The sequence below is a fragment of the Schistosoma mansoni genome, chromosome W, assembly GCF_000237925.1.
Source record: "Schistosoma mansoni strain Puerto Rico chromosome W, complete genome".
Classification (NCBI taxonomy): Eukaryota; Metazoa; Platyhelminthes; class Trematoda; order Strigeidida; family Schistosomatidae; genus Schistosoma; species Schistosoma mansoni.
The window spans coordinates 24,538,504-24,552,336 of NC_031502.1; positions in this window are offsets into that span (position 1 = coordinate 24,538,504).

Consider the following 13,833-nt stretch of genomic DNA (forward strand, 5'->3'; position numbering starts at 1 on the left):
ATGATGATGATGATGATGATGATGATGATATTGGATGACTGATATTCGACCAGTAGTGTCTCAGCTGACAGAGTGATAATTTTGAATTGTTGAAAGATTTAGTTTTCTGTCAATTGGTTTCAACTGATTTAGCACGGAAAAGTAATAACACCTAGTAAATACGTTCCCTTTGACTTTATTTCCAATCAGATTTTCCACTCATCGTGATCGTTTCATCGTCTTTTGTTATCCATAAACGACAGGTTATTTTGTTACATGCAATTCAACTATGGAGACTGCTTTCCCTAATCAAGATATTATTTATCTTTATTCAAATTCATTTGTTAAACACCAATGATTAATGGAATATAAATTCGCTTACTCAAATGACAACCAAATCGTCTATAAAATATTTTCTACTCGTAAATCTAATCTTTAAAAAGCTCTACCCCATCACAAACCACCCTGTTTTAAGTTTACTTATCTCAACCTACCTTGATAGCTTCACATTATTTGATTACAAAATTTTGAATTCGTGCTGTCTATTGGTAGTTAGTTACTTGAATAACAACAGGTATATCATCATATGATCGAATAGTCTGACGAACTTACGTGGAAAAACAATAAAACCTTTAGTCATAAATCAACTTAAATGTAAAAGACTGAACCAAGTCAATACTATTTTAGAGTCTATTTTGCATCGCATCTGGATTATCTGTTTACTGTGTTTTAATAATGAAGTGTCCAGTGTGTAACAAAGAAGTTTACTTCGGTGAGTATTGTATAGTGGCTTTTTACTGAACAGCTGAACGCATTGAAGCACTGGGTAAGGACTGGCACCGCAGCTGTTTAAAGTGTGAAAGATGTTACAGACCAATTACTCCAGGTTATCATTGCAAGGTAAATGTATTGCTTGTTAGTAACATTGTGAATAAAAGATAATTGGACAGATATGTTTACATTAACTCATGTAACCCCACAGTTTTGTTACTATACCATGAATATACATAGAGAAAATTATATTTCATAGAACTCGCAAATTTGCTTAGGAAACATCAAATTTTATCATTCTTTTGCTTGTTTATTTTCATCATTTTACACTAATTTTATCACGGTTCACTAAGATATCTTTTCCTCAATAGAATTATTGTTGCATCTACACATAGTTGAACGTACCTCAATGTATAACTCTGTGCTATGAACGACGTAAGTGACGATACATTCACCTTGATACAGAATCAAAATAATAGATTCTAACAGGTACTATCTGTAATTCGACTTTTACTGTATAACATGATAAATTACAATCTCATTGTCACATTTTCCTCAAAGACCATGACAACCAGTAGCTTCTCTGAGTTATTCATTGAATCTGCTTTATATTTGTATCTTGAAGTCAAAAGGTTACACTATGTGAAATGTAATGGCAATGTACGTGAGACTCTATTATTCACAAATTACTTCACACCTCGTTTCATGAAAATCTTCATCAGACCATATATCTTCAAAATATAACTGTAAATTAATTTTTACCTCAAAATGTTTGATTTTTCTACTGAAAATACTTTTATCAGAAAGCCTGAAAGTTCATATAGTATTTAATCAACTCCCGGAAAAATTCCACAGCACACTGGACTTTTATCACATAGTGTCACTTCGAAATAGCGCGAAGCCCCCATTATATTGGATTTGATAATCATATCGAGAGAATGAACACAGATCTATGTTAACACTTTGATTTGTCTCCCCACTGTTCTCTGCTTAACATCTAAGAAGATAGTTACCCCGATGTAGTTTACGGCTTTGAAGTGACAGGTTACATAGTAAGACATTGAGACTTGTAAAGTGTGAGCTCAGCTTGTGACTGAACGGCCTTCAGAGCAGAGAGGAGGAACTATCCCACTACTGACCTCTGACCTGAATAATTATCAAGCGAAGAGAGTAGACGATTTAGCTGGAACATTTACTCGATTTATTATCGATCCAACTATCGTAAGAAAAATGCATAAATGTATATCTAACGAGACCTCAACACATAAGGGATTAGAAAAATACAATCACATCCAAACGAGGACACTAGAGTAGAATCAGCGGAATACAGGAATCATGCTTAAATTACTCTAATTTTGGAAAGTAAGATACAGCCATTTATATGTTATAAGAAAACTTAAAAATTCCCGAATAAAGCAAGTACAAAACCAAATGTTGATATTGTACAGATTTCGAATTACGTGAAAGTGTTCCAAGAAATCCCTTTCGTTGTTTGTCCCTGTTTCTTTATTCATATCATAACATCAGTTTAACAATATTTATCACAATTCATATCTAGTCACATCGCACTAGCAGCATAACCGAAACTAATATTAACCAGGATCATACGATAACATACCACACTACACAATGTTCTTCTTAATGTAATTATCTTCACATTTCAGCGTAACGGCCGAATTTATTGTTATAAACCTTGTTACATGACTCTGTATGGACCAAGAGGTGAGTGGTTAGTAGTTTGATAGTCTTTGTTTTCTAGTCAAGTCAATGTTCATTATTTGATAATTATCAAAACAATCTAGGTAGAAATGATTAAATGGTTGTAAACTCGTTTATCGACCTATTCGTCGTAGACTCGAACCTCACCCTACCTTTTTCAGCTTTGGCAGCCGATATATCAATAGTTCTGACATGTTAATCGAACCCATGCATAAATATCTATAATTGATAGATGACTTTTGACTAAAACAATATAGAAAAGATCTGAAAAAAAATCTAAAATTATTGCCCTACTGAAGGCACTACTTGATCTATTTATACAACGTAGGATTTCGTTAACAACATGAATGCTGATACACCAGAACAATACTAGTCGGTAAATTGTTGCTCCAGCCTTTAAACGATAGTACTTTTTTGTGATTTGATATGACATCAGTCAGGGAAAATATATTAGAATGGAGATGTAGTGTGTTATTATACATATAAGTGTATTTCTTAATGCACAGCGGCATATACGGATATACGTTCATTTTAAAAAATTACTGAAACCATAAATAACTCAACGCTTTGACATACTTCACCGCTTACGTATTCGTAAGTTCGTCTAGCTGTTTTTATTACTTGATAATCTATAAAACAAAATTCGATAGACGTGATTAGTATATACGAAATCTTGCAAAATATGTGAATTAACTTCATTGGATAGCACTGGATAAACGTCTAGTAAGATATCGAATGTTTCGACAATTAAAATGGCGAACATAAATAGCTGCCCTACTACATTATTAATGTATTAAAAAAATGCCAATTTGCATGAACTATAACTGATCAAATCATTACAGTATTGCATCAGATATATTGGTTTCTGTGTTTCATTTTAGAAATGAACATAGATGTATCTCATAATGAGAAAACGAAAATCTGAGCTCAGTTTCTTACTTCACGTACAGGAATATAAAACAATTAATATCTGTTAACTTTTATTTGTAATTTAATTCCAGGATATGGTGCAGTTCCAAACAGTGAAAATTACTGAAAAAAGGACTAATATTTATGACAATTACGATCCATTGTCAATATTGACACTGTTTCCAAGACACATGAAATAGATTTATTTAATTACTATTTATCTCTTTTATTTTAATACCGTATACTTTGTAATAAAATCGCTTAACATAAGATGTGTCTTTTTCTTTCTATACCACAACGATCCAGTGTTAAATGTTGATGAAAATACAGCAAGTTAGGAGTCATAGATCAGATCTCTAAACCAGTCATCACTATCATATCGGTGAAAATGAACATAGAGATATGATGAACAAACACACATCTAACTGCTATTTTATACAAGTTTCACCTATACTTCAAACACATAAAACGTAACCGATCTTCACGTCTACACAGATCAGTAATAGATCAATCATTATTAGGCGATAAGGAAAGGATGTTTGAAAGGTCTATATACTTTTTAGCGATCGGCCTTGGGTAAATTAATTCAACCTTCTTTTGACACACATCTACTAACGGAATTCTTACACGAGTTGATAAAGAGTTTGGTGCAAGTGGAGTTCATTTTTCACAGCAGAAAAACTACCATTCAAGACTGAATACAGTGTGATAATCACTGACTCCTCACTCTAGAAATTTCAAAGCTCAACCATACTCAAGTATGTATATATTTTTACCTGACTTCCCGGTGAACACATAATCTGTGAACAAATACAGAGAATTTCGTCTCATTGTTTTACATGATGTATAAACATCTCCATAACTTCACGGGCAAATTTTTGTCAAGAGTAGATTCCGGTATGGAGTGACACATCTTTTGGTAGATGTGTCTCATGCAACGAGGTTGTAGTCAATTAAATTTGGTAAAATAAAATGATTTCATAATACTTTGGTGTTTTTTAATGAGTCATGTTGAGAGGTGCTAAAGGTTATCTTTAGTAGACCATGATGCACTTTGGTCTACTGAATAACGATTATCGTTGATAACTAATTTTCACAGAAATTATCAGTAGAGATTTGGAGAAACATTACACAAATGTATTAACCATCACTGAACACCTGTCAATGTATTTGTTCAAGTCATTGAGTGTTCTTCTACCTGTTGTTTCTACTCTTCTAAATCACTAACTGCAAAATGTACCGAAAATATTATGATGAATGAATAATACTAACTACCAATAAACAATGGAATTGAATTTGTAAAAATCTTAGCGATTGAAATTAAAGTAAATTCAACTATCCGATTGGTAGTCTGGTTCACGCTCCTTCAAAGGAAATAAAGTTTGGATCAGACTGCCGAGCATAACGTGGGATTTCTTTTAATTCCAGTCACTGAGATTTTTACGAATACAACTCCCTTCTTTAGGGTCTTCCGTTAATTCAGCACCTAACTAACGTGAAACTGTTCTTTCAAATTTAGACGAAAGTTCCCATAGGAGTAACTACCATAATTGAACATCACTTACAGTTGATAATTAGTCCGATTGAATCTCAAAGAAAGTGCGTAACGCGACGACTCAATTTTCAGAAATCTAAACGTTCACAATGGTCAAGTGAAACAGTAGATTGCAGTACGACATACACCTTAGATAGTTCATTGCCAAAACCAATAGTGAGTTCAAGAAATAATAATAATAATCTGTCAAACTTCACCAACTCTTTCCTTCTAAAACCAGATACAATGAGCATCTTACATTGCTACAATTTTCCTTTTACAAACAAACCCACTGGAATCCACACAAATAAGTAAGACATATGAGTCCAAGAGTTGATACGGCGACCTCCTTTACCGTGAACTTTTGCTAAATTTAAGCTTACACTAACGTTTTTCATTCTCATTCTTGTACGTACAGAATATATCTCAATAACTAACCTAATCAACGATACTCAGAAACCACCTTTTTATTACATGTAAGGGTAAAAGTTGATGTACACACACATACATATTGTTTATTGACATGTCACCATTTGACTGGCATTCTGAATTCAGAAAGTAGCCTTCCATTCCCTATACTAATAGATTGTTCACTAATATTTCCAGACTAAAATAATTCAGAATCTGAAAAACATGAACATCGAGAACAGATGTTTCAGTTTGTCCTCTACATAAGTGCAGATTTATCAGATTCTGAAGAGAGAATACTTTAAATTTATGTTTAACGTCGTTTGTTTACTTTCAATACATTTTCAAAAAGTAGATCATTTCTTAATCCGCATACTCTCCCATCGCACTCAAATCATATGTTATAATGTTTGGTTCTCAATCAAGATGTTCAGCTCACTTTCTTTACTAGTTGTTCGTGTAGTATACGGTATAAACAAGGATAGAGAAATATATTGGAGATAGATATCTATCACTACATATTCACTATGACTTGATCAATACACCCCTATCAATCAGATTCATTTCATTGGACTTTGACTGCTCAAGTGTGATTTTAATTGGTCGTTGGTAGCCTTGAAAATAGTGGTCAGAGAATCATGTGACAGGACGGTGAGATCGATACAATTGGATAAACAATAAAAACATGAGGAAAGTTACGTTGTGTAAGCTATAAGTTGTGCTAACCTTTTGTCGGTCTAGTTTCTCCCTCCTGTTTTTGTTTATCAGCCATGAAATGCCCTTCATGCAATAAGGAGGTCTACTTTGGTAGGTTTAATAGTATGCATTTATATTAAATAGCTGAGCGGGTCAATTCACTTGGAAAAGACTGGCATCGTCCGTGTTTGAAATGCGAAAAGTGCAAAAAAACGCTGACTGCGGGTTCCCACTGTGAAGTAAGTGACTTTGTTTACCGTATTGCTTCCATGACTAAGTTGGCTTAAAATCATTATAATATTGTTCAGGCGGGAGATACGCCTGAGACTATCCGTCACTTTATACTGCCTAATTTTGCGTCCCATTAGATAACTATCTTTGTTGTCGGCATGATTACTTCAACTTATCTTATTTTCACTTCGTATTTGATTCAGCTTCGCTTTGCATCGAATCACCCTTGACCTAACACAACATTAGCATGACTACTTGTTTGTATTTGGCAAATATTGGGTCTAATTTATTTCCTGTGCTTTTATTTAAACTGACTTGCTAGTCATTTATTCTCTGGAAAAAGTGACTTTCACTAAGTCGCAAGGTGTCACAAATCCGATTTTTTACTCATTGGATTATTTTATTACGAATGTGGTATTATTGTAAGCAATCTACTGAAAGGTCATCTATTTGAAATTGTCGAGTCAAAGCTTCCTAGTAATACTTGAAAGATAACTGTCTGAATTCACTTTTTTCTTCCTCATCCACTTTATACTGATTTGAAGGGGTCTCTACTGCGAGACATACAAATAATAGAATGATAAGAAAGTATGACACAACCGCGTAAGTCATATTAACGCCCAGGGGCGGTCTGTGAAACTCGTGAATATTATCCTCATTGATTAGGTTCTCCTAATGGGTTCTGTATGAGGTTCTTTGTCGCGTTCTTTAGTAGTGTTAGTTTTGGTCATTACATCCACCGAAACGGTAGTGTCAACTAGTCTTTTTAAATTAGTAAACGGTGTATCAATGTGATAGCTTTGGTCTCATACTGCTGGTTTGAAGCCGATGAAATATCACTATCCATGTGGCATTTTACTACATATCACCTCATTCTTTTTAACAGAAAAGTGTTTGCCAATGAATTTTCTCAGTGTTTTGTTTCGTGGGACACACTTAATGAGAATTGAAATGCTAAGTATGCCGTTTGGATGTTGTGGTTGTGTGTAAGAAATATAAGGGCTTTATTATGGAATTGGTGTAAACTGAGGACATTATAGAGTGACATTTTGCGACTGCTAATCAATATGATATTTATTTATATTTCAGCATGATGGTAAACCCTATTGTCAGATTCCATGTTACCAAGCACTGTTTGGACCCAAAGGTGAGTGATCATCAAGTAATCAATTCTGCCCGTTAATAAGTTGATTTGAAAGCTTGACAGGTGCTAGAATGTGTAGCATTCAATTTGGTTGCAAATATGTTTATTACGAATTTTCACTTGCAGTATTAAGTTGTGTATCACTGAAACATTGGGAATGAGGTGTAGGCCAATGAATAGTGTGTTGTTATGTCCTTGATCTATCTACCCAGAACATACAGGAGAGGAATTTCCTCGATCTATGTTAATGCCTTGATACGGTGGGCCAACTGGTTCAACGTTGAGGCTAGAATTGCGTGAGTCCGAATTGAGATATATGAATAAATATATGACTAACACGATCACAACACATAAACAATTAGAAAAATAAAATTATATCCAAACTAAGCATTAGGGGGGGGGGAAGAGGAGTGCAAAATGTTGCGTTTAAATTACAATAGCTTTGGAATAGAAAAAGGTACGGCAGTGAATTATGCATCAAACGGAAGCTTATGCTTTATAAAATAACCTAGGAATTAAACTAAATGTTAGTATTTTACAAACTTAGAATTAAGCTTAATAATGTCCCCAAGATTAGCCCCCTTTGTTCGTCATAGCTTCTTTATTTCTCTATTCACATCATGTATAGTCAGATTAAATTGTGTGTTATTGAAAAGTTATAGTATTGTATGTGCTCATAAAAACAACTATCATCCTGAGAATTAGATGTAAAGTAGATTAGGCGCTTTAAGACAACAATAACAAGATAAACTATAGACGGGTCCCCCATATTGCAAGATAGTAGATATGAGGGCTATGTATACTGCCTTCAACTTGCAAAGGTATGTTTTCAAGTAGAGTGAAATATCGATCCTGACTTTGCCCATTTTAGAAAGGATTTGTGTGGGTGAAAGTCACTGTCAAAAATTATTCATCTACTATATTTGCTTAAATGTTCTATATAGATTATTGGCACATTTTGTTTTCAGGTTATGGGTCAGTGGCCAGCAGTCACGTCTACAAATAGATAACAAATTTGTCATTTCAAGTTTTGTTTATACATTCTACATGACTACTTTTGATGTCTCTTGTGAGACAATTCCAATAGATCGCTCCTTCAAGTACTTTTCAATTACTTGGTTTTGATGTTTTAACTTATAAAATAAACTCGCTGCTTCAAATTTATGTTTTACTTTTCACTCTCAGTTGTAAGTTCGTAAGTGACGGTGGAAGTTGTTAGTTCGTCTTCATCTTTGCATTCAAGGCAGATTATTATTATTATTATTTGAACACACAGACGATTTGCACAAGGGGGCACCAAATACATATGCGCCACATGGAGGGGAAACAAATTTCAAGACGGAAAAAACTGCTTTCATTCCTCGATTTTCTTTTCCTACTTTATACAATTGTATTCGTGTCGTTATGCCCAATAACTGGAGTTTTGGGGTGGAGCAAACACTACTGTATGCGGGATAAATCACCAAACTAATTAGAAAATGTAGGTTTGAGGTCAAAAACGAAGGGAACCAATGGACGAGCAAATGGTCAGCGAGCAGCTAATAAGTGGCGCCCTGGTAATTATATTTTAGTCTGACTGCGCTTCCTTGTTGCATGTTACTTCCACTGATTGATATAGACTCAGAGGTCACCAACCACTTCGAAAATATATACAACCAGTTCTCCCTATTAATTCATCGGCAAACGGATAGCTGAACCACAAAGGGAAAGTTTGTAAGTGTTCCCTGCATGATACATCCTAAATTATTAGTTGCGTTAATGGTATGTATCCGCTGTCAGTTTATAGGTGTCTGATTTAACAAATGACGCGCTAAATGTGGTGCATTCTTTTTGGTATTTCTGATTCAACTGGGAATCAATGGGTCCATAGAATGAATTGGTTTTGTGGTATAATCTGACTTCAGCTCTAGGCATACTGGTGAATTAATAAATGCACAGAGATACTTGGAATGCATTTAATGTGTAAGTAAATTTCGATCACAACCGTTGAACTATGAGTCGAGAAAATACTAAACAAGAATCCGTAATTCATAGTACATCATAGGTTTCACGTTCTAACTCACTTTGTTGAAGTGAGACACGTTAAATCTAACAAAAGTAGGATCAAAACCTCCTCCCAAAAATGTAGGTAAATTGAATGAAATATCCCATTTACCAATTTGAAGGGACAATTCCTCTGACCATTGAGAGATGTCTTACGTATTCAATGTTTCTCTTTCTAAATATGTACTGGCGGTTATCAGCAAAACTGCTGAAGTCCTCCATTCGCTTACAAAACGGAGGTTTCAAAATGTATAATTTGGTGGAAAAAAATCGTGAGCAGGTTCTGAATTTTTGTCAAACATTTCTAACACAAATGGAACTTAATGTCTGAGATGCGTTCAATCTACTATACGGGTTAGAATTTCGATCCACAAGAAAACGAAATGAGTCAGTTAATTAGTGTACAACTATGGAAAGAAAACACAACTTCGTTGTGACAAATAGTTTTAGCAAAATGCTGCTGTTCGTCTCTGGCCAATAGACATCTTAATATACACAGTTGCAGGCTCGTCAATTTCGCACTAATTCTTCGTCTGATAATTCATCCATATCGAATATTATTATTAAAACAAAAAATTCAAAATCCCTGATTCCATTTTAGTTACTCCTTTCTGAATATATATATATATATATGCTTACGCCTGTTGCCCCCGATGGAGCATAGGCCACCGGTCAGCATTCTCAAACCCACTCTGTCCTGGGCCTACCTTTCTAGTTCTATCCAATTTTTGTTCATTTTTATCATGTCTGTCTCCGTTTCTCGGAGTAATGTGTTCTTCGGTCTTCCTCTTTTCCTTTGGCCTTCAGGATCTCATATGAGGCTTGCCTTGTGACGCAGTTGGGTAATTTCCTCCATGTGTGTCCTATCCACTTCCAGCGCTTCTTCCTCCTCTGGAATCTGGTTTGTTCTCTCCCACAGTAAGTTGTTGCCAATTGTGTCTGGCCAACGGATCCGAAGTATTTTGCGTAGACAACTGTTAATAAACACTTGTATCTTCTGGATGATAACTTTCGCACTTCTCCAGGTTTCCACCTCATACAGTAGAACTGTCTAGACATTTGTATTGAAAATTCTGATCTTGGTGTTGGTTGAAAGTTGTTTTGAGTTCCAAATGTTCTTCATTTGTAGATATGCTGCTCTTGCTTTGCCTATCCGCGCTTTCACATCTGCATCAGATCCACCGTGTTCATCAATGATGCTGCCCAGATATGTAAAGGATTTTACATCCTCCAAAGCTTCTCCGTCAAGTGTGATTCGATTGGTGCATGTTGTGTTATATCGGAGAGTCTTGCTTTTCCCTTTGTGTATATTGAGACCTATTGCTGCTGCTACGCTGGTCGTCTTCTCCTGCATTTATTGTTGCGTGTGTGATAGAAGAGTCAGATCATCTGCGAAGTCTAGATCGTCCAGCTGCATCCTAGCTGTCCATTATATCCCGTGCTCCCCCCGGATGTTGACGTCTTCGTGATCCAGTCGATCACCAGGAGAAAGAGAAAGGGTGAGAGTAAGCAACCTTGCCTGACACCGGTCTTTACCTCGAACGAGTCTGTCAACTTTCGTCCATGCACGACTTTGCAGTTTAATCCATATGATGATGATATTGACTATCTTCTCAGCCACTCCGTAGTGTCGAAGAGGCCTCCATAGTGTCCTCCCGTCCACGCTATCAAATGCTTTCTCGTAGTCGATAAAGTTGATGTAGAGTGATGAATTCCATTCATTTAATTGTTTCACGATGATCCGTTGTTGTGGTTTGGTCTGTACACGATCGATCCTTACGGGATCTAGCCTGTTGGGCGTCTACGGAGTCCTTCATTCTGTTTAACAATATCCTGGTTGAAGACGTTTCCTGGTATTGAGAGAAGAGTGATGCCCCTGTAGTTATCACATCTGCTGAGATCGCCTTTCTTTGGTATTTTGATCAGAAGTCCTTTCCAGTCTGTTGGTACGTTTGTCGGTTCTGATGCTCCTCTTCACTTGCTTGTTTGCCTCAGTGTATTCAGCTTGTGCCTTGGCTTTCTCTGTTCTTGTTCGGCAGATATTGATTGCTGTCTTCTTGTTTCTCATTTCTTAAATCGTATCCAGTGTATCAACAATGATCCATTCCTTGTGATGGTACTTCTTGTGGCCCAAAACCTCCTGACATGTTGAAGTGATTGCCTCTTTTATCCCTTTCCAGTTGCTTTACATAGTAGTTCCCTCTCCATTGAGTAGAGCGTGAAAGGCCTGGAACCTATTGCTGAGGACTATCTTGAATTCGTTGAGTCTGTCATTATCTCGAAGAAAAGTTGTAGTAAACTTTTGTGATGTTGTCCGCCCCGTTGTCCAATGCTTCTTGAGTTTCAGTTTCATCTTGACGACCAGCAAGTGATGATCTGAGGTCGTATCAGCTCCTCTCTTGATTCTCACATCCTCCATCGTCCTTCTGAAATTTGTATTGATGCAGATATGGTCGATTTGGTTCTGTGAAATGTGATCCGGTAAAGTCCATGTGGCTTTGTGTATGAGTTTGTGTGGGAATACGGTACCGCCTATGACCATTTTGTTGAAGGGACATACGTTTGTAAATCGCCAACCATTTTCGTTCTTTTCTCCCAGTCCATGTCGTCCCATGATGTCTTCGTATCTAGTGTTGCCCATTCCAACCTTGGCATTTAGGTCTCCCATCAGAATGGTCAGTTCTCGATGATTGACTGCAGCCTATCGTAAAATTGATCTTTAATGTCTTCATTGTAATCATTGGTAGGCGCACAGCACTGGATAACGTTCATTGTAATGCCCTTTCTTTGTTTTGAAGGAGGCTTTGATGATTCTGGGTTCATGAGTTTCCCACCTTATAAGTGCATTTTGTGCTTGTTTGGACAGCATCAGTGCAACGCCTTGTGTATGTGAAGCATTTTCGTCTTCATGGCCGGAGTATAACAGCAGCTTCCCTGAAGCTAATCTTTGCTGTCTGACCTGCACCCAATGTGTTTCACTGATTCCAAGCATCTTCAGGTTGTAACTTTTCATTTCTGGAGCAATTTAGATGGCTCTCTCGGTCTCCCACATTGTACGAGGATTCCATGTATCTGGACCGATGCATATGTTTGCCAGATCCTACGTTGTAGCTGACTGACTGACCATGTATCTAGATATATGGTTATTCCGGTTGTCAGAGGTGCATCAGCCTCGTGGCTACCGGAGGAACTAGGCTTTCACCATGAGACGTCATAACTCTTCTAAATGAAGACCTTCAAACTCCCAGGGTAGATTTTAAATGGTGTGAACAATCTTTCCTGGTTGGCGTTTTTTAGCGAGTCAGTCTTCTACGGGATGAGGTTGCTAACCCCATGCCCAACCCTCCTCCTTTATCCGGGCTTGAGACCGACAGTAACACCCAAGAAGTGCTCCAGACGGAGTTATATATATATATATATATATTTACATATGGAATGTACACCATTGTTTTGATTTGCTACTTGGAAGACTTTTTCCCCTATTTTCACCAAACTGTTCCGTATATATGTTCTGGTAAATAAATTGAAGCATGTTTACGCCTTTCTACTCAGAATTAGAGGTTTCTACTCACTTATATTAATGCACGAATAAATTGTTGACCAAGTCCTCAAGAAAAACATCAATCCGGATTCCCTTTCATTGATATGTGTGTTATACAGCCCTGTAGCATATTTGTACCCAGTTGAATCAGAAATACCAAAAGAAAGAATGCACCACATTTAGCGCGTCATTTGTTGAATCAGACACCTATAAACTGACAGCGGATACATACCATTAACGCAACTAATAATTTAGGATGTATCATGCAGGGAACACTTACAAACTTTCCCTTTGTGGTTCAGCTATCCGTTTGCCGATGAATTAATAGGGAGAACTGGTTGTATATATTTTCGAAGTGGTTGGTGACCTCTGAGTCTATATCAATCAGTGGAAGTAACATGCAACAAGGAAGCGCAGTCAGACTAAAATATAATTACCAGGGCGCCACTTATTAGCTGCTCGCTGACCATTTGCTCGTCCATTGGTTCCCTTCGTTTTTGACCTCAAACCTACATTTTCTAATTAGTTTGGTGATTTATCCCGCATACAGTAGTGTTTGCTCCACCCCAAAACTCCAGTTATTGGGCATAACGACACGAATACAATTGTATAAAGTAGGAAAAGAAAATCGAGGAATGAAAGCAGTTTTTTCCGTCTTGAAATTTGTTTCCTCTCCATGTGGCGCATATGTATTTGGTGCCCCCTTGTGCAAATCGTCTGTGTGTTCAAATAATAATAATAATAATCTGCCTTGAATGCAAAGATGAAGACGAACTAACAACTTCCACCGTCACTTACGAACTTACAACTGAGAGTGAAAAGTAAAACATAAATTTGAAGCAGCGAGTTTATTTTATA